This window comes from Hypanus sabinus, chromosome 15 (genome assembly GCF_030144855.1).
Source record: "Hypanus sabinus isolate sHypSab1 chromosome 15, sHypSab1.hap1, whole genome shotgun sequence".
NCBI lineage: Eukaryota > Metazoa > Chordata > Chondrichthyes > Myliobatiformes > Dasyatidae > Hypanus > Hypanus sabinus.
The window spans coordinates 54,186,362-54,207,337 of NC_082720.1; the positions used below are offsets into that span (position 1 = coordinate 54,186,362).

Consider the following 20,976-nt stretch of genomic DNA (forward strand, 5'->3'; position numbering starts at 1 on the left):
CCTTTCAATTCTGCTCTCTGCGTTCTATGGGCAAGCCAGTTCTGAATCCAAAATTGCAATCCACCCTGGCTCCCATACATATTTATCTTCTGAATCAAACTACCACGATGGACTTTATCAAATGCTTTACTAAATCCAATGTAGATTACGCCCATTTCAGAGGATTAGCACTTGCTGAACAAAGGCATAGCATTTGCTACTCTCCTGCCCTCTGGGACCTCATTTATTGTTGGTAAGGATACAAACACCTTTGTCAAAGACCCAGCAACCTCCTCACTTGCTTCTTTTAGCATTCTGGTATATATGACATTATGCCACTGGCGACTGATTCATCTTAATGCTTTTCAGAAAACCTAGTACTACTTCCTCTTTACTCTCAAAGTGTTGCAGCACATCAGCATACCCTACTCTGCATTCACAATCCTCAATAAATACCAAAACAAGGTACTCATGTAATACTTCAGTGACTTGCTCCAACTTTATGCACAAATATTTATTCTTGAGTGAACCTACCCTCTTAGTTAGCTTCTTTTTCTTAGTACAAGTAAAATGCCTTGGGATTCCCTTTGCTCCTGCTCAGCAAAGACTTAACCATGGCATATTTTGACCATGGTAATCACCAGCTTGAACATTTTCCTGTAATCTTTATCTTCTACAAGGGCCCAGTCTGATTTTAGCTGCATTTTTTTTCTTTCTGACTAAAGTTATTTTTTTAAACAGGGTTCCCCTTACTATCCTTATCCTTACTGGAATATGCCAATCCTGTTTCAGCAGTTTTACATATTCATTTACAACTCCATCCTATTATTGCAATTTTTGGATTACCAATGATTGATTCTAGTTATTTATCATCTTCAGCTTGATGTTTGATAGCATTTGTTACGCTAATGGCCAGAAGATTCATTTTATTTAAATGGAAAGATTTTGATGCCCCTACTACACTTCAATGGTTCTCTCAAACTAAAGCTTGTTTAAACCTAGAAAAAATTAGGAGTGGCATGGTTAATTCCTCAATTAAGTTGGAGGAAATGTGGGAGGCTCTTATTCAATATTTCCATACATACGACTGAAATTGATTTTTTTTTTTATTTGAATCCTTTTTCCTAATACTGAACCATTTATGGAAGGAGGAACGGAGTCAAGGACAGAATAATTATAATTATCAAATTATGACAGCCCAGTTTTTCTTTCTTTTTTTTGTTTTTTCTCTTCTGAACAAATCCTTTGAACTTTTTCCTGCTTCAGTTATCAAGAGATCGGGTGGACATGTCTGGATATGATATTTGGAACTTATGTTTGTACGTGTTATAGCTATTATTGTAATCCTGTTCTCTTGATATTGTTATTATTGATATGTTCATTTAACTGATTATAATGCAGTAAAAAGATTTGAAAAGAATGAAAGGAATATGCTAATCCTGAACTCTGATCAATTGGTTTTCAAAGAACTCCCAAATGTCAAACATGAACTTGTCCAACAGTCCAATACTCCTTAGCTTCGGTCTTATTCTGTGCAAATTGCCCTTGCCCCAAATTAGTACATTCCCACAAGATCAAATTTTATTAAGATAGTTCATCTTAAAACATAAAACTTCACTCATGCAACATTGTTCTAACTCCACAACCTATGGACTCACTTTCAAGGGCTCTATAACTCACATTCTCAATATTTATTAATTATTTACTATTATTCAGTTTTTTCTTTTTTTAAAATTACACAATTTGTTGCCTTTTGCACATTGGCTGCTATCCTGTCTTTGTATGTGTGCAGCTTTTCAATCAACTCTGTTGGATTTCTTTATATTTACTGTGATGAATGCCCATTAGAAAATGAGTCACAGGGTGAATATGGTGACATACGTGTACTTTGAAAATAAATTTCCTTTGACCTAATGAGTTGTGGCCACTAATCCCACTATCAGGTATATCACTGGGCTGGCTCGTTTTCCAAAACCAGGACCAGTGTGTTTTTCCTTTTTCTCCTTTAGTTCAAGTCTCTATATACTGTCTCAAGAACCCCTCAAGGACATACTGAAGACCTCCTGCCCCATTTAAGCTTCTTGTATTAAGGAAGTTCCAACCAATTCCGGGGGAAATTAAAATTTTGAAAGGCATAGATAAGATAGTAGGAAAGTTGTTTCCACCGGTAGGTGAGACTTGAAGCAGGGGACATTGCCTCAAGGTTCAGGGGAGAAGGTTTAGGACGGAGATGAGGAGAAACTGTTTTTCCCAGAGTGGTGAATCTGTGGAATTCTCTGCCCAGGAAAGCAGTTGAGGCTTTTTCACTGAATATATTTAAGATACAGTTAGATAGGTTTTTACATACTAAGGGAGTTAAGGCTTATGAGGAGAAGGCAGGTAGATGGAGCTGAGTTTAGGGACAGATCAGCCATGATCTTATTGAATGGTGGGGCAGGCTCGATGGGCTGGATGGCCTATTCCTGTTCCTATTTCTTATGTTCTTATGTATAATATTCCACTCTAACAACCTTTCCAAAATACATGCACCTCTGTATCTTCACCTCTTGGCTTACTGGCTTACAGTATAATCCCATCAGTGCACCTGCACCTTTCTTATTTTAGAGCTTCTTCGAAATTGCCTCTGAGGTTGAGCCCTCCAGTAAGTCCCCTATGTATATAGCTGTGACATCCTTGCTTATCAGTGATGTAACACCGCCACCTCTTTTACCCTCCCCTCCCCCCCACTTCTCTATTACATCCAAAATGATGAAACTCAGGAACATTGAGCCGCCAGGATTTTAATGGCTTTGAAAAATCTAAAAAGCATGAATCTTTGTAAACATGAATAACATAACCCAAATTACAAAACCATTAGTTGTCCTTTATGGCAAGTTCTCTAAACATAAAACTTTTCAATGAAGTGTGAACTTAGGTAAGATGCTCCCTCATCTCTTCATATATGAGAACCTGCTGTCTAGGGAAGTCTGAACTAAATTTACCTCAGCCTCACGAAGTGAGAAATTGTGCTATGCATCTTCCCGGCTCCTTAAAATTAGTTTTACTTTATTTTTGTTTATATTTGAATTCAATGGAAAAAGTCTCCCAAAAAAAATCTCCCACCAAGAAAATAAGCACTGGCAATTTAAAGACTAATTTTCCAAATCAATTCTTGCAGCAATCTTAATTAATTCAGGTCTAATATGCCTCAAGAAGGGTCTTTTTTCAACCAATGGGCTCTAGACAAATTCCAACACTAATCAGGTAAATTAGTACTCTATTATTTAAGTGGGTCTTATTATCCTTTAAATATTTGCAGTGTACAAACATACCAACTTCATTGAGCTTAGATGCCTATAAAAAGGAAAGTTTGGATACAGTCCTAAATTTGAGTTTCATACTTAATGATGTTTGACATTTTTCACATCTCGTCAGGTGATCTATCATTAAGTATAATTACTTTGCATGGTATCTGTCTTGAGACCCAATTAAAGTAATTGTAGGATTCCGGCAACCAAACTGTCCTTAATTTGGCCTGAATCTGTACTTCTTCAACGTTGATTAAATGAAAATTTAAGAAGCTGCAAAAAGTTTTATTATATGCTCCGTCATGATGCATCATTATTCATCTGAACTTTGTCTGAAGGACTATATTTTAAATCATGAAGAGTCAAAATTTGGCTACCGGTTGCTTAAGGATCTGTGATCAAAACACCAACCAAGCAAGAAAAATGCTGATGCAGTCTTTCACATATAATTGAATCTTCTGGATATAATTGAAGCAATTTGGGTGTTTTAATCAGACAAAATAATTCAATGTTACAGAAACAGAACCATAATCAAAAAATTGCAAGGGGGAAATCAGTCCAAGCAGATGTATTTTGGTTTAGCTTTGCTACGACACTGTGGGACTTTTTAATAATAGTCAAATATCCCACAGTGAAATTCTAACATTGGGCATCCTGAAGTGTTGGGATATTGATTTCAAGTCCATGATTGCCAGTGGAAAGGAGGCTGTGCTGTCTGATTTACGACAGACACTACACAGCAGGAGTGGGAGTAGTGGGCAGAGAAAGAAAAACAGAAAGATGGAAAGAAATAATACACCAATAATTTTTTTTGCAAATGCCCCCCAAAGCACCATGCACAACAGCACCAAGAGGATTAATCAAAATAAAACAAAAAGATGCAAATTGTGAGTGTGGGAGATCTGTGTGTAGGTGGGGGGAGGCATTAGAGAATGCTGGTACAACTCAGTTAGTCAGGCAGCATCTGTGGGTCAAGAACAGGGTTTATGTTTTGTGTTAATAACCTTTCAGCAGAAGGTCAGAGGCCTGAAACATTAGCTCTTGGTTCATTCCCCACAAATGCTGCTGACCTAATGATCATTTCCCCTTCTTTGTTTTGACTTCAGAAGCACAGTTCTCCTTGGCAGAATGAGATGGACTGAAAGGCCCCAAGAGATGGGAAAATAAAGCCAAATATATGGTACAGAAATATTGTTTTGTGTGTACTGCAAGTTTCACAAGATATAACTAACCTTTGACAACCAACTGACTGGGGTATTCAAGGACATTTTCAACCTCTGTCTGCTACAGTCAGAAGATACCACCTGCTTCAAAGGGGCAACAATTAGACTAATGGCTAAGAAGAGCAGAGTGAGCTGCCTTAATGACTATCGCCTAGTAGCAAACACATCTACAGTGATGAAATGCTTTGAGAGGTTGGTTATGGCCAGAATCAACTCCTGCCTCAGCAAGGACCTGGACCCACTGCAATTTGCCTATTGCACAATAGGTCTACGGCAAACTCAATCTTAATGGCTATTCACGCAGCCCAAAGATCACCTAGACAATACAAACAACTATGTTAGGATGTTATTCGTTGACTACAGTTCAGCATTTAAAACCATCATTCCTACAGTCCTGATCAATAAGCTGACGTAACCTGGACCTTTGCAATTCCTATCCACAACTTCCTAACTGGAATATCACAATCTGTGCAGACTGGTATTAATTCTCACTGATCATCAATGCTAGCTCACCTCAGAGATGTGTGCTTAGCCCACTATTCCAGTGACTGTGTGGCTAGGCTTACCTAAAATGCCATCTATAAATTTGCTGATGACTTACACTGTTGGCAGAATCTCAAATTGAGGCAAGGTGCACAGGAGCGAGATATACCAGCTAGTTGAGTGGTGTCACAACAATAATCTTACACACAGCGTCAGTAAGACCAAAGAACTGATTGTGGACTTCAGGAAAGATAAGATGAGGGAGCATGAACCAGTTCTCACAGAAGGATCAGAAGTGGAGAGGGTGAGCAATTTCAAGTTCCTGGCATCAAGATCTCTGACGATTCAATCTGGTCCCAACATAGCAAGACAGCAGCTATATTTCATTTGGAGTTTGAGGATATTGTCACTTAAAACACCCAAAAACTTCTATAAATATACTGTGGAAAGTATTATGACAGGCTGTATCACCATCTGGTATGGGCATGGGGGCTACTACACAGGACCGAAAGACACAGTACATAAAGTTGTAAAATTTGTCAGCTCCATCATAGACATCCTCCATAGAATCCAAGACATCTTCAAGGAAAGGCGTGTCCATTGTTAAGGACCCCCATCACCCAGGACCTGCCCTTTTCTCATTGTTACCATTGGGAAGGAGGTACAGAAGCCTGAAGGCACACACTCAGTGATTCAGGAACAGCTTCTTCCCCTCTGCCATCCGATTCCTAAATGAACATTGAACCCATGACGAAGCTGACTAATCTCACAACTTTATAAACAAATGTTATTTGTTATTGCACTAATTTTATTTTAATTATTTAATATACATAGATACACTTACTGTAACTGACATTGTTTTTTCTATATTACACCTGACATACCAGTGGTAGGGATGGGATAGTTTACAGGGACTGCCAACTGCTATCCAGATCATGATAAATCTTCAAAAACAAGTACTTCACCAGCATTTCCCAACTGCAGCATGACAACAGGTAGAATGAAAAATCTGTTCATGTCTCTGAATATACATTAATCTCCAATCCATCCAATTCGATCCCAAAGTTAATCTCTATTCTATCTCTCTAGGTAGGTTTAAATACTACAAGATTTCAATAAAGATAGAAATACTTTTATTACTTATTTCCTCAAGAACTAGAAATAAATCTTTCTGTATTTAACTGAAGTGGCTAAAGTGCATCTAGGCAATAAGATCTTTGCAGCATCCATCAATGGGGACAGGAGAGGTTCCAGAGGATTAGAGGGTTGAGGATGTTGTTCCATTATTCAAGAAAGGGAGTAGAGATAGACCAGAAATTATAGACCAGTAGTTGGTAAGTTGATGGAGAAGATCCTGTGAGGCAGGATTTATGAACATTTGGAGAGGCATAATATGGTTAGGAATAGTCAGCATGGCTTTGTCAAAGGCAGTTTGTGCCTTACGAGCCTGATTGAATTTTTTGAGGATGTGACTAAACACATTGATGAAGGTAGAGCAGTCAATGTAGTGAATATGGATTTCAGCAAGGCATTTGACAAGGTACCCCATACAAAGCTTATTGAGAAAGTAAGGAGAAATGGGATTCAAGGGGACATTGCTTTGTGGATCCAGAAATGATTGCCCACAGAAGGCAAAGAATGGTTATAAATAGGTCATATTCTGCATGGAGATCTGTGATCAGTGGTGTGCCTCAGGGATCTGTTCTGGGACCCCTACTCTTCGTGATTTTTATAAACGACCTGGATGAGGAAGTGGAGGGATGGGTTAGTAAATTTGTTGATGACACAAAGGTTGGGGGTGTTGTGGATGGTGTGGAGGGCTGTCAGAAGTTACAGCAGGACATTGATAGGATGCAAAACTGGGCTAAGAAGAGGCAGATGGAATTCAACCCAGATAAGTGTGAGGTGGTTCATTTTGGTAGGTAGGTCAAGTATGATGGCAGAATGTAGTATTAATGGTAAGACTTTTGGCAGTGTGGAGGATCAGAGGAATCTTGGGGTCCAAGTCAATAGGACGCTCAAAGATGCTGCACAGGTTGACTCTGTGGTTAAGAAGGCATACGGTGTATTGATCAATCTTGATCAACCTTCATCAATCGTGGTATTGAGTTTAGAAGCCGAGAGGTAATGTTGCAGCTATATAGGACCCTGGTCAGACCCCACTTATGGAGTACTGTGCTCAGTTCTGGTTGCCTCACTACAAGAAGGACGTGGAAATCATAGAAAGGGTGCAGAGGAGATTTACAAGGATGTTGCCTGGATTGGGGAGCATGCCTTATGAGAATAGATTGAGTGAACTCAGCTTTTTTTCTTGGAGCGACGGAGGATGAGAGGTAACCTGATAGAGTTATATAAGATGATGAGAGGCATTGATCATGTGGATAGTCAGAGGTTTTTTCCCAGGGCTAAAATGGCTAGCACAAGAGGGCACAGTTGTAAGGTGCTTGGAAGTAGGTACAGAGGAGATGTTAGGGGTATTTATTTTTTTTACGCAGACAGCGTGGAGGCAGATACGATAGGGTCTTTTAAGAGACTCCTGGATAGGTACATGGAGCTCAGAAAAACAGAGGTCTATAGGTAACCCTAGGTAATTTCTCAGGTAAGGACATGTTCGGCACAGCTTTGTGGGCCGAAGGGCCTGTATTGTGCTGTAGGTTTTCTATGTTTCTATCTATCAGCAGGCTTACTGACCACATCAGACAGCTGTGCCTAAATTGTGTCCAGGTGAATATATATTTTAGTAGATATTTCAGAGAAACAATCAGCACCAGATGCAATGCTATTAATGCTCATTGTAATGTTCTACCCATCTGACAGATGATTACTGGTTCCCTCACGGTCACTGGTAATTGAACTCGGGAACCTGGGATTCTTATAGCTCAGTACTACATCCGGTTTAGCTGGTGCCTTTTGGACTAGTGTGAGGTGAAGTTGATTGTCACAGTTTCAGCTCACTCCACTGAACAGCTCAGGAAAACAAACCTGCAAAGATCTTTATCAAAGATCCTTGCTGACAGTCAACATTGACACACCGCAGGGGTGTGCGCTTAGCCCACTGCTCTCCTTTTTACACCCATGGCTGTGTGGTTAGGCATAGCTCAAATGCCATCTGTAAATTTGCTGATGATACAACCATTGCTGGCAGAACTTCAGATGGAGATGAGAGGGTGTACAGGAGTGAGATTTACCAGTTAGTTGAGAGCTGCTGCAGCAACAACCTTTCACTCAACGTCAGTAAGACCAAAGAGCTGATTGTGGACTTCAGGAAGGCTAAGGTGAGGGAACACAAACCAATCCTCATAGAGGGATCAGAAGTGGAGAGAGTGAGCACTTACAAGTTCCTAGATGTCAATATCTCTGAGGAACTAAACAGGCTGCGACATATCGATGCAGCTCTAAAGAAGGCAAGACCATAGCTATATTTCATTAGGAGTTTGAGGAGATTTGGTTTGTCAACTAAAACACTCAGAAACTTCTACAAATGTACTGTGGAGAGCATTCTGACTGGCTGCATCACCGTCTGGTATGGAAGGGGGACTACTGCACAAGATCAAAGTTAATTGCAGAAACTTATTAAATTAGTGAGCTCCATCATGGGTGCCAACCTCTGTAGTATCCTAGACATCTTCAAAGAATGGTGCCTTAGGAAGGCAGGATCCCTCACTAAGGATCACCGCCACCCAGAACATGCCCTCTTCACACTGTTACCATCGAGAAGGAGGTACAGAAGCCTGAAGGCACACACTCAGTGATTCAGGAACAGCTTCTTCCCCTCTGCCATCCGATTCCTAAATGGACTTTGAACCCATGAGCACTCCCAGTTAACAAATTTCATGACATATGCTGGTGATATTAAACCTGATTCCGATTCTGATCCCTCAGGAAGTATCCTGAAAAGGAAATCTCCTTCATTAATATACATATCTCTACACAGTTGTGGTGCCTAGGCTCATGACATCAAGTGACTCCACTAACCATAATGGCTAAACTTAACCACTCTGCTGTTATACAGTAAATGGATGTGGGCTGCAGCCACTATGTCAGCCTAGTTCAGAGCTATTTCTATAAAATGACCATACTGTTATGTTGCTCACTCTCTCTGAATCCAATGGCTTGAGTTGTAGTTGTGCCAAATTACTGCAGGAATATTAGCTAAAGGTAAAATTGAGGAGTCTCCAAAACTCCAACCCTGGATTACCTACTCAGTAAAAATAAATGACTTGCTGGGAAAGGTTATATCCCTTCACTTTTTACATGCTTTACTTGAAGGTGTGCGTTGACGAAAGAGATCAGCTGTATGTGACCACTGCTGAACTACAGGTGCTAAAGAGTGGTCTATTGTTAACTCCAAAGCTGACCTACACTTCTAGCGGCTGGTCCATTGGTCCTACTAAAGCACATTATAGTAGGCATTACAAGGAAGTCATCGCCAATCAAACTTGCAGCCATTCCCATTATATACAGAAAAATATAATCTGCGATAATTTTGCATACAGAAATTACCAAAGTAAAGTATGCTCAAACTTGATTACGAATTTCCTTCTCCGAGGAATTGTAACAACTTTGGAGATTTTTTTTTAAAAAGAAAAACATCATTATTATATAGATTGGAAAATAAAATATTATTCTTGCCCCTTGTGAAACAATTCACTGGTGGTAGAATGAGATAGGGGGTTTCCAAATTGTTTAAACAGATAAAACAACATAGGATAAGATTCCACTTTAAGACCAGCTGTAACTTAATTTAATACAGCATTCCATATGGAAAATGCATTAGAATGTGCATATGGCACATAGGGACAAGGAACATCTCAGGTTACCTCTGGAATGCATTTAATAACTTAATACTGTAGCTGGAGATTGAGATTTAAAACATGGGGCTCCAGTGAAACAATGTATTGGTAAAGCAACAGACTTTATTCTCTGGCTTGAGTATGATCTTCCGATTTATCAAATAACCTACATAGCTGATATAAAAGAAAGACAAATAAAATACAACTCAATCTCATTTTATTCTTGTGAAAAACCAACTTCAAAGCCTGAGCTGGCCTTAAATTGCAATCATATCCAACGCTGCTTTATCAGTTAAAGGAGACTGCAAAGCTACCTGTCTCACTCTTTCATCAGTGAATTGTTTCATAAGTGGCAAGGATAATACGTTTGAGTTAGTGTGCCCAAGCATTTGTCTAATGACAGGTTTGCACCATGAACTACATCCAGCTTCCAAAGTGCTGCCGCAAACTGACAGGTAGCATCTTGATGTCAGTCCTCTATCTTATGGCTAAGCAGCCCATCAAACCATATCTAACCCAGAGCTCCAGCCAGACATCAATTTCAGAGACAATACTTGGACTTTTTTTTTAGATAAAGGACATCTTTGTACCCCAACTTGTTTCTTTAACAAAAAATTAGATTTGATCAAACGCAACTAGACCAAATCCACCGTGAATGCTACTCGTCTCTACTCGGGTTGCATCCACTCTCTGCTTTGTTTACAAATGTTGCCCTGTTGTTCTACGATAAAGATTACATCTTCTGAGCAAGGCCCTCTTTTAGTCACAGAATACTACACTGGCTGGATTTCAATGTTTCTGTGTTCTTTGGCATCTCTTGTCCTCAGCCCCATTTAACTCTCACAGTGCAAACAAGTTTTGTCAATACAGTTGGCACTAATTTCAGAAAAGACTCTTCAGCTGCAACAGCGGAGACTCAGCAACTGGAGAAACTAAAAGCTAAGCAGAGGCAAAACAGTTCTGATTCCTGCCAAATTGCTTACTAACCCCAAAATGAACTTTGCAATATAAAAATATTGCATCTTAAAAATCTCTCTGTAAACATTAGCTTATAGATGAGTTCAAGTTGAATTATCATTCAACCTTACATGAATGCAGCCAAACAAAAAACTATATATATATATAACCCAAGTTCCTAAGTAACCTGTCCTGTATATTGGCGGTATGTTCAACAAGAACAATCAGTTCTCAGCAGTCCACAGACAAGCAGACCCATGCAAGCAATCCAGCATGTCCTTCACCACATGAACACTGGAGGGCACACTGACAGTAGGGGCCAGTCCCCGATCCAGCATCCCTTCTGTTGAACGGCAACCCACAGCACGAGGCCTAGACCTCACTACAACCAAGGTCACGCAACTCCCCCACCCATACACCAATGAACTTTACTTGCAGTATTATACATTACCCAGCATCCAACTGGGTCTTGTGATCACAAGACAACCAGTCGCCGTTAGACTAAATGCCACCATCGCGCCTCAGCTCAGCCCCATTTTTGTTAGTGGGCAGCAACAAGCTCCGCACGAAGGCCAGCTCCTTTGCCAATGAGCAACTCACTGATGGAGTAAATTTGCAGTATTTGAAGTTCTTAATGATCAGCACTGCCTCACAATCAGAAAGGAGACATTAATAAAAAAGACTGTAACACTTTTGGTTGTTCTGAGTGTGTCTTTGAGGGAGTGGCCACATAAAGCTCTCATCAGAAAATAGTTGTAATAAAAACACAGAACTGACATTCTAGTAAGTTTGAACAAACATACACAAATAATGTAATGTCACACCAATTAGAGAGAGAAGGAAATAATGCACAAGAATAGAGGCAATAAGTGCCACAGATACGAAACTAAATAAGAAAATCCCATCATGCACCATGGATCGTTGGACACTTGCAAAACAGATCTCCTTTAGCATTATAAATCCTTTATCAATACAAGAGACTAATTGTCAAGATGTCCTCTTTGCTGTGTACCATTTGGGAAGTATGGAACAATAGGACACCGATTTGTTCCCAGATTCTCTGTGCGCAAGCTCAAGGCAATTATTTCCTCATATATTAACATTTACAGCTATTCATAAAAAGAACGCCAGAAATCCAAGGCAACACATGTAAAATCCTGGAGGAATTCAAAAGGTCAGCCGGCATCTGTGGAAATGAGTAAACAGTTGACCCACCTCCAGGACTGGAAAGGAAGGGGGAAGATGCCAGAGTGAAAAGGTGTGAGGAGGGGAAGAAGGATAGCTAAAAGGTGATAGGCAAAGCCAGGTAGGTGAGAAAGGTTAAAGGCTGGAGAAGGAGGAACCTGGTAGGTGAGGAGAGTGGAGCACAGGAGAAAGGGAAGGAGGAGAGCACGGGCGTGGGGGAGGAGGTGATAGGCAGCTGAGAAGAGGTAAGAGGCCAGAGTGGGAAATAGAAGAAGAGAGAAGGGGGAGGGAAACAGTTTTCTTTACCGGAAGAAGAAATTGATCTTCATGCCGTCAGGCTGGAGGCTACCCAGTTGGAATATAAGGTGTTGCTCCTCCACCCTGAGGATGGCCTCATCATGGCACTAATAGAGACCATGGCTTTTTTCTTCAAATGCCAGCCATAGAAATAATAATGTAATTATGAACCACATAAAAAAGGGCTTTAGGCATCATTATGTTCCAAGAGCATGCAAATAGTCAATACAAATTTTAGATAAGCAGATTACAGATTTTCTGAGTATTTTTCTTAATACTTAATGCGAAGTATTAAACTTAATTATTTTTCTTAATGCGAACTGTTCAGCTCAGAGATTAAACTATCTATAGATATGATAGCTAGGTTCAAACATAAACTTTGAAAATCTGATGATGCTTTCCTTAATTAACATAAACAAAAAAAGCATAAAAGTTCTTCACTTTTACTTGGCCCATCAACTTCTACAAGTAATCAGCCAAGAAATAATCACTTTTGTTTACACAATGCACTGAAAATATCTACAGTATGCAGGCACATTGACAAAGTGATAAGGTTAAAAGAGGATTATAACTTCAAAAAGGTTAACTGTAAACAAGCATATGTTAACTCCCAGAACACATCTTGCAATACTCCATCAGCAAGTACGTTTGCAAACAACTTCAAGGTTTCATTTTATTAAAAGGAACAATTCTTTGCGAGTCGAGCTGAGTACAGATAAAAGACTTTCACATATAGTTTATCAGACTTCTGTTAGTCTACATAATTTAACCAAACCTAATTAAAATTTCTGAATTTATTTAGTTTACCGTGAGAGGTCAAATACCATTTGCTCAGGTTACACCTGCAACCAATCAGCACCCAGCCTTTGATAATTAGCAAAAGATTCACTTGCTATGACCAAATTTGTGTAAGATGAGAGCCGCATGGGCTGGCTTCCTATTGTAGTCCTGCCAATCCTTTTGAGCTATGAAAGAGATACAAAATGAAAATTTTCCAATAAAAATTCCTTGGTAATGGTGTTTCTCATTCGTCCTTACTACTCTATAGTTAGTCTTACAACATTCATAAATAGCCTCTGATATTCCACACAGGCAGCTGTTCAGCTGAATGATGGACAGCAGACAAGTCACTGAGGGAGGCATGTGTAGATTAATTTTAAGCACAAATTACTAGCTAGCAATTACAGGAAAGCTCATTAGTATTGCTAGAGGCAATAACGCAGCAACCTTCTTCCAGGCAATTCAACACAAGCCAAGGACCCAACTTAGCACTTCCAATTTTGTATGGTTCAGAACCAAATAACATTAGCTGTTGTCTGCTGGATGAAGACAACCTATGGAATGGCTTTGTTGGGTTAAGATTAATGATCAGCACTTGGTATACAGGCCAAGGTAGCAATAAGCAAACTTTATCTAAATCCATACACTTTTTCCTGTGTGTAGTGCTTAGCCTCACTAAACAATCAAAAGTTGTTAGCTTTGAAAAGTTATACGCTGTACAATTCCCTCATCACCAACACAGATGTTATTCCTTCTTTGGGAGGAGAGCAACTCCAGACTTCATCTGCCTCAGCATCCCATATCAGTAAGCATGGTGAAACAGCATGGAGGGAGTACCATTCTAGAACTGGGGTCCTTGTAAATTCTATATCTTCAGCACCAACCACTATAACCACAGTTTAAGAACAATCAGTGGGTGAAACATTATTGGTTCTCTGCCTGAGGGCTGTGTACAGTCAGTCACCAAGTACATTTAGAGTTCTGGGACACTGGGACTGGGGTAGGATTAGTCATGATCTTACTGAATGCTGAAACAGGCACTGAGAAGGACGCCTACTTGTTACATTTTTATAATAAGGCAGCGTAGAAATTATTTTTTTCTTGTCACATGTCCAGCTGGAGATCAAAAACTCACAAAACAAACTCAAATTTTCATATCATTAGAAACCAATGAGTTTCACAGATGTGCAACTTTGTGATTTATTCACTGACACCATCACACTACTGCAAGCTTTCTACTATGGTGGCTGAAAGTGTCTTTGTGATATCCTGCAGGCATAATTTCCCATCACTAAAACCTGAAACAATTTGCCATGGGGATAAGACTCCAGGACGTTAATCCTTCTGAACACCCGTACTTGCAAAATACCTGACTCTCTCTCCTTTGACGATGGTTCTAGTACAGGGAGCAATAGGTTAGAACTTCCCTTCTGCTGGAGTACAATAATCATTACAACGTAGGTACGATAAAGTTATACCTATGGCTCCCCTTTCTGGAACCTCTGACAAAGAAGACTGAGTAGCTATTCTGCAAGCATGACCTTTCACAGGGTTGAATGTTCTTGCGTTTTTATACTCCATGGCTGATTGTTTCACGTGTTTCTTTCCAATATTTTTATTAGCTTCTACATAGAAGAATACAGAGTACAAGAAAGTATATATAAAAGGTCAAAAAAGATCTTAAAAACTACCAACTACATTATATCTGTTCATAATAACAATCTCATTACCCCGTATTCATATAAGTTAATCAATAGTTATATTGAAATATACTAATTTATTATAAAGAAAACAATCTAACCCCTACCAAGACCAAAGCTGTTTATTAAAGAGAAAAAAGGTAAAATATCTTCTCATATAATAAAAAATCAGTAATAGCCAACATCTGAATTTAAACGAGTTGAAGCTTTCGAAAATAATTCAGAGAAGGTCCCCACAATGTTTGAAAGTCTTGACAAGATTCAGAAATTGAACAACGAATCTTCTCTAAATCTAAGCATAACATAACGTCACATAACCATTGACCGTGACTAGAGGAAAAACATCTTTCCATTTAAACAAAAGCGCCCTCCTAGCTATATGAGAGCTAAAGGCCAAAATATGAAAATCAGATATGTCATGTTTTAAAGGTGAGAAATAAACACCTTAAGAGAAGCCTTTAAATGATCATTCATACTTTGGAATCTTGCAACCATTAGAAATTGTCAGAGTAGACTTTTAGCTTTTTTAATTCAGAGTATCTTCAACCCCTTCACTAATAATCCGCCTTTTCTCAAAGAATTATAATTGATTTTAGCTAAGATTCAGTGGTAGACTGCAATTATAATCAGCCATACTAATGCATAGAAAACAGTGTTGATAGAACAGTAGACCTTCACGGTAACTGTACAGTTTGCATAATATTTGCCCGCAAAAAGCATTTGCTTATGATATGTTGATCGAAGCAGTGGTGTATACATAAATGTGTACACATTGTACTCCAAAAGACAAGCACCATGTTAAGAAAATTGGGGAGTCCCAGGTGGCTGTAAAAAATCTCACCCGTTCCAACGAACTGAGGGGTGGCAAATGTACAAATCCGAACCAAAATGAAAACTTATGTGAAGGACAAGAAGGCAGAAGGAAGTGAAAACTTGATAGAATTAACTTACAGGAATGTGTACATCTGTGCAATCTGATTCATCTGATCCAGCAAATTCCAACATATTTTCATGGATCATTCATGACTATAGAGTCCTGGCCTAATTATTGTGCATCAGCTACCTTTTGTTTGGTCAGGCTCAAGGTCCTGCATTTACATACTCCATCACTATCAGTCTTTGAGTTAATCCAGTTTACGATCTTCATTTAATTTTATAAAGCTGCCAAGTTAAATAATCACGGACACTTACAAGAAAACAAAATCACATTTACCTGGCCAGTGCACTAGCTGGTGCATCACATCATTGGAATGTAATTACAAGTGGAAATTTAAAAGAACTTCTGTTAATTTATACCTAACTTTTATTTCATAATGTTTATCTGATCAGTTTATTTGTACTTCTTTGCAATAAATTTACTTCCATCTTCCTCAAAAATAATATTCAATGATTGTGATTACTAGCCATTACACACAAAACCCTGGAGGAAATCAGCAGGCCAGGCAGCATTTAAGGAAAAAAAGTATAGTTGACGTTTTGGGCCAAAACCCTTTAGCAGTATTTCTAGCATCTGCAGATTTTCTCTTGTTTGTGAGCCAACCGTTACGTTTCTTTTGCGATTATAGTGAAATTTTTATTTGTTTATTTTTTTAGAGATAACACGTAGCAGGCCCTTCTGACCCAACGAGCACACCCAGTAACCCTAGCCTAATCACAGGGCAAATTTTTACAATGACCAATTAACCTACACCTTCGGACTGCGGGAGGAAACCAGAGCACCCCGAGGAAACCCGTGCCGTCACAGGGAGAACTTACAAATTCCTTGCAGGTGGTGTTGGAATTGAGCTCGGAGCTCCGACATTCCGAGCTGTAACAGTGTTACACTAACTGCTACGCTACCATGGCAAAATAATAATTCCATATTCGCAGGTAATATGAGAAATAGCTGCGCCATGGAACTGCCAATGTTCTGATTCTTCACCTCCCTCCACTGTCCTTCTTGTTATGCTTTTCCCCCAGATGCAAGAGATATAGATTGTTGGGGTAATATTACAATGAGGGATTCTTTCCGGAGCTTGAAAGAATGTAAGTACTGTAGCTCCAGTCGTACAGAACCACTGGTTATGTCATGTCTTTCTGTAATATTATAAAGGGGATACCTTGCAATGGAGTTGCTTATCTTAAATCAACTGATTTATCCTACTTTACATTCTTCTGAGCTGACAATAAAAAGCAGGTTTTCTGCAAAATAGCTGGTAGCAAATGTGACTCCATCATTTGAGAAGATGGGAGAGAAAAACACACAGAGATATAAAGAGACAGAGACAGAGAGAGACACAGGGAGAGAGAGAGAGAGAGAGACACACACACACACACACACACACACACACACACACACACACACACACACAGAATGTAATTATTGTCCTGTAAAAATAATATGAGTGGTAAACAAGATGCTGGAATTTATGAAGAAAGTTGTAACAAAGGATTACCCCAAAAAGAATAATGGGATTGAGAAGAATCAACATGGATGAAAACACATTTACTCATGTACCACAGTTCTTCGAGGATGTAACTAGTAGAGTAGACAAGAGGATTTCTACTGAAGGTTCCATGCAGGAAAATGGTCACTAAGCTCAGAATACGTGGAATTGGAGGTAATGTACAAATGGTATTGATTGCAAATTTAAAGCAAAGAGCAGTTATTTCACAGGCTGGCAAACTGACACTAATGGGGTATTACAGGGATCAGTGCTTGGGCACTTGGAGTGGAGAGGAGGACAGAAAACAGACAGTAGGGAATATGAACCAGTTGAATCAGTGGGCAACAATATACACTAAGCAGAAAAGCAGGTTACATCTTAAATAGTGAAAGGCTGAAAAACATTGAAGTTTTAACATATCTCTGTATACAAATCTCTGAAAGTGAACAAGTGGCTGCAGCAATCACTCATAAAGACAAATCCAATGTTAGTTTTGACTGCATGAGAATTTGATCACCGGAGTAAAAGTGACTTAGCCCATAATAATAGGACCACCCTTAAAGTACTGTGTACAGTTTCAGTCTCCTAATCTAAACGATTTTCCAGATTTGTTCCGAGGATGGGAGGGCTGCTGTGTTAAGTGAGATTGAGTAGATAAAGCAAGTACTTGCCAGCATCAAGAAAAATGAGAAGTTACCTCACTGAAACTTAATTTTTCCTTTTTTTTTTAAATAAAAAGAGGGCTTGAATGAGTGGCTGTTAGGAGAATGCTTAGCTGAGTCAAGAACAGGGCTCATGGTCTCAGAATAAAGAGCTGCTATTTAAGACTGAAACCTTTGGGTTAATCTTTGGGATTTTCTGAAATGGAGAGATACAAGGGCTCAAAGCACCCAGTTAATTCAAAGCAGAAATCGGTGGACTTCAAGGCATGAATAGAATCGGGTGCGTGGGGAAGCTGTAGGAAAATGGTGCCGAGATGGAAGATCAACCATAAACTTGATGATGGATGTCACAAGTTCAAAGGGCCAGAACTCCATGGTGCTTCTTCAGATACATGGAGTGCAAAAGAGAGGCAAGAATTGATAACGGATCACTGAAAAACAATGCTAGAGAGGTAGTAATAGGGGACAAGGAAATGGTGGATGAACTGATCAAGTGTTTTGCATCAGTCTTCACTGTGGAAGGCACGAACAGTATGGTGAAACTCCAGGTGTCGGGGGTCATGAAGTGTGTGAAGTTACTATTTCTAGGGAGAAGATTCTTAGGAAACGGAAAGGTCTGAAGGTCGATGCATCACCTGGACCAGATGGTTTACACCCCAGAGTTCTGAAAGAGGTGGCTGAAGAGACTGTGAAGGCATTAGTAATGATCTTTCAATAATCACTAGATTCAGGAATGGTTCTGGAAGACCAGAAAATTGCAGATGTCACCCATTATTCAGGAAGGGAGAGGAAACTATAGACCAGTTAGTCTGACCTCAGTAGTTGGAAAGATGTTGGGAGTCGATTGTTAAGGATGTGGGTTTCAGGGTACTTGGAGGCATCTGATAAAATAGGCCATAATCAGCATGGTTTCCTCAAGGGAAAATCTTGCCTGACAAATCTGTTGGAATTCTTTGAGGAAATAACGAGCAGGATAGACAAAGGGGAAATCGGTGGATATTGTGTACTTGGATTTTCAGAAGGCCGTTGACAAGATGCCACACATAAGGTTGCTTAACAAGCTACAAGCCTACGGTATTACAGGAAAGACCCTAGCATGGATAAAGCAGTGGCTGATTGGCAGGAAACAAAGAGTGGGAATAAAGGGAGCCTTTTCTGGTTGGCTGCCAGTGACTAGTGGAGTTCCACAGTGGACTGTATTGGGTCCAATTTTTTTTAATGTCAATGATTTGGATGATGGAATTGATGGCTTTGTTGGAAAGTTTGCAGATGCTATGAAGCTAGGTGGGGGTGGGGGGAGTAGTATTAAGGAAATGGAGAGGCTACAGGAGGACTTTGACAGATTTGGAGAATGGGCTTTGAAGTGGCAGGTAGAATACAGTGTTGGGAAGTGTCTGGTCATGCACTTTGGTGGAAGAAATGAAAGAGTTGACTATCTTCTAAATGGAGAAAAAACACAAAAATCCAAGGTGCAAAGGGACTTGGAAGCTCTTGTGCAGGATTCCCTGAAGGGTAATTTGCAGGTTGAGTCTTTGGTGAGGAATGTAAATGCAATGTTTGCACTCATTTAAGGATGACTAGCATATAAAAGCAAGGATGTAATGTTGAGGCTTTATAAAGCACTGGTGAGGTCTCACTTGGAGTATTGTGAGCAGTTTTGGACCCTTTATCTTAAAAAGGATGTGCTGAAACTGGAGAGGGGTCAAAAGAGGTTCACAAAAATTATTTCAGGATTAAACAACTTGTCACATAAACAGTGTTTAATGGCTCTGTGCCTGTATTCACTGGAACTCAGAATGAGAGGTGACCTATTGAATGGTGAAAGGCCTCGACAGAGTGCATGTAGAGAGTATAAGACCAGAAGCCGCAGCCTCAGAATAGAGGGGCGTCCTTTTGGAAAGGAGATGAGGAGGATTTTCTTTAGCCAGAGAGCAGGGAATCTGTGGAATTCTTTACCAAAGGCAGCTGTGGAGGCCAGGTCTTTATGTATATTTAATGCAAAGGTTGATAGATTCTTGATTGGTCAGGGCATGAAGGGATGCGGGAAAAGGCAGGAGACTCGGGCCAAGAGCAAAATTGGATCAGCCATGAAGAAATGAAGCAGATGCGATGGGAAAAATGGTCTGATTCTGCTCCTATGTCTTTTGGTCTCATAAGATATTGAAAAAGAGGACAGAGCTTAGTTAAGATGGCACTGAACGGCGACTCCTTTGCTTGCATCTTCAGAAACAGCTCTATTTCCATCTTTAATATCTCTATTTTTCCTTTTCAGGGTTCTTTTGAAGACCCTGACCTGGAGTTGCACGCTGACTACAGTTCTTTGCAGGAATGGGACCTGCTCTCGGGGTTTCACGACTGCTCTTTATCCGACATGCCAAGGTTGCAGCCCAAGAGAGCAGCTCACCTTGGGAGGCGCGGGATCTCGTGGCTCTGGAGATGAGCGGATCAAAGGTCGGGGTCCCGGCAGGAAATCGGTGTGTCGTGGGAGTTGGAAGATCTTTGGTTATGTGCCCAGAGACCCGAGAGCTTTCGGCATAGAGCTCGGAAAAAGCGACGCAATGGACTTTCAACATCGTAAACCAGCTGTTGTTTGTTATGCCTCTCACTGTGAAATGGAGACACTTCTTTTTCCCTGAGAGCCTGTGAAATGTCGAATTATCAGGTGAACAAGCCGTCTCTGAGGTAACCACAAGTCTGTGTCTTTGCTGTTGTTTTGCTCAGGCTTGAGTCAGTGGTGGGTGCCGATGCTTTTATTTTTGCTGGTGGAGGGAGGGGTCGGTGCTTTGCTGCCACTTATGCGTGGGAGGGGGGAGCTGGGGGGACTTTGAGGTTCTAACATTTAACTGTCATTCATTCTTTGAGGGCACTCCTCTGTTTTTGTGGACGTCTGTGAAGAAAAAGTGTTTCAGGATGTATATTGTACACATTTCTCTGACATTAAATGTACCTTTGAAACCTCTGTAATTCTTTAAGTGATCAATATCCAACTACAGCACGCTGTTAGCAAGAGACAAGATTTTATGTCTCGTGCCACATAATTGCTAGCTAAGATTTACTTAAATTTATTTCAATATTTTAAAATGAAGCTTCCGATTTCATCTGAAAGGTTGCAGTCCCATGGACAGGAACAACCCTCAAATACTTTGCCCAGTTTTCCTGTGGAATCAAGTAATCTTCCCTGTGCCATAGAAATATTATATAAAA

At 39.9% G+C, this 20,976-nt stretch overlaps 1 protein-coding gene across 3 annotated transcripts in view; it reads right to left on the minus strand.

Moving 5' to 3' along the window:
• The window catches only part of LOC132405537 (pterin-4-alpha-carbinolamine dehydratase 2-like), a 43,048-nt gene that overhangs the window by 9,180 nt on the left and 12,892 nt on the right, over positions 1-20,976 (minus strand). The gene's annotated exons all lie outside the window — the stretch shown is intronic.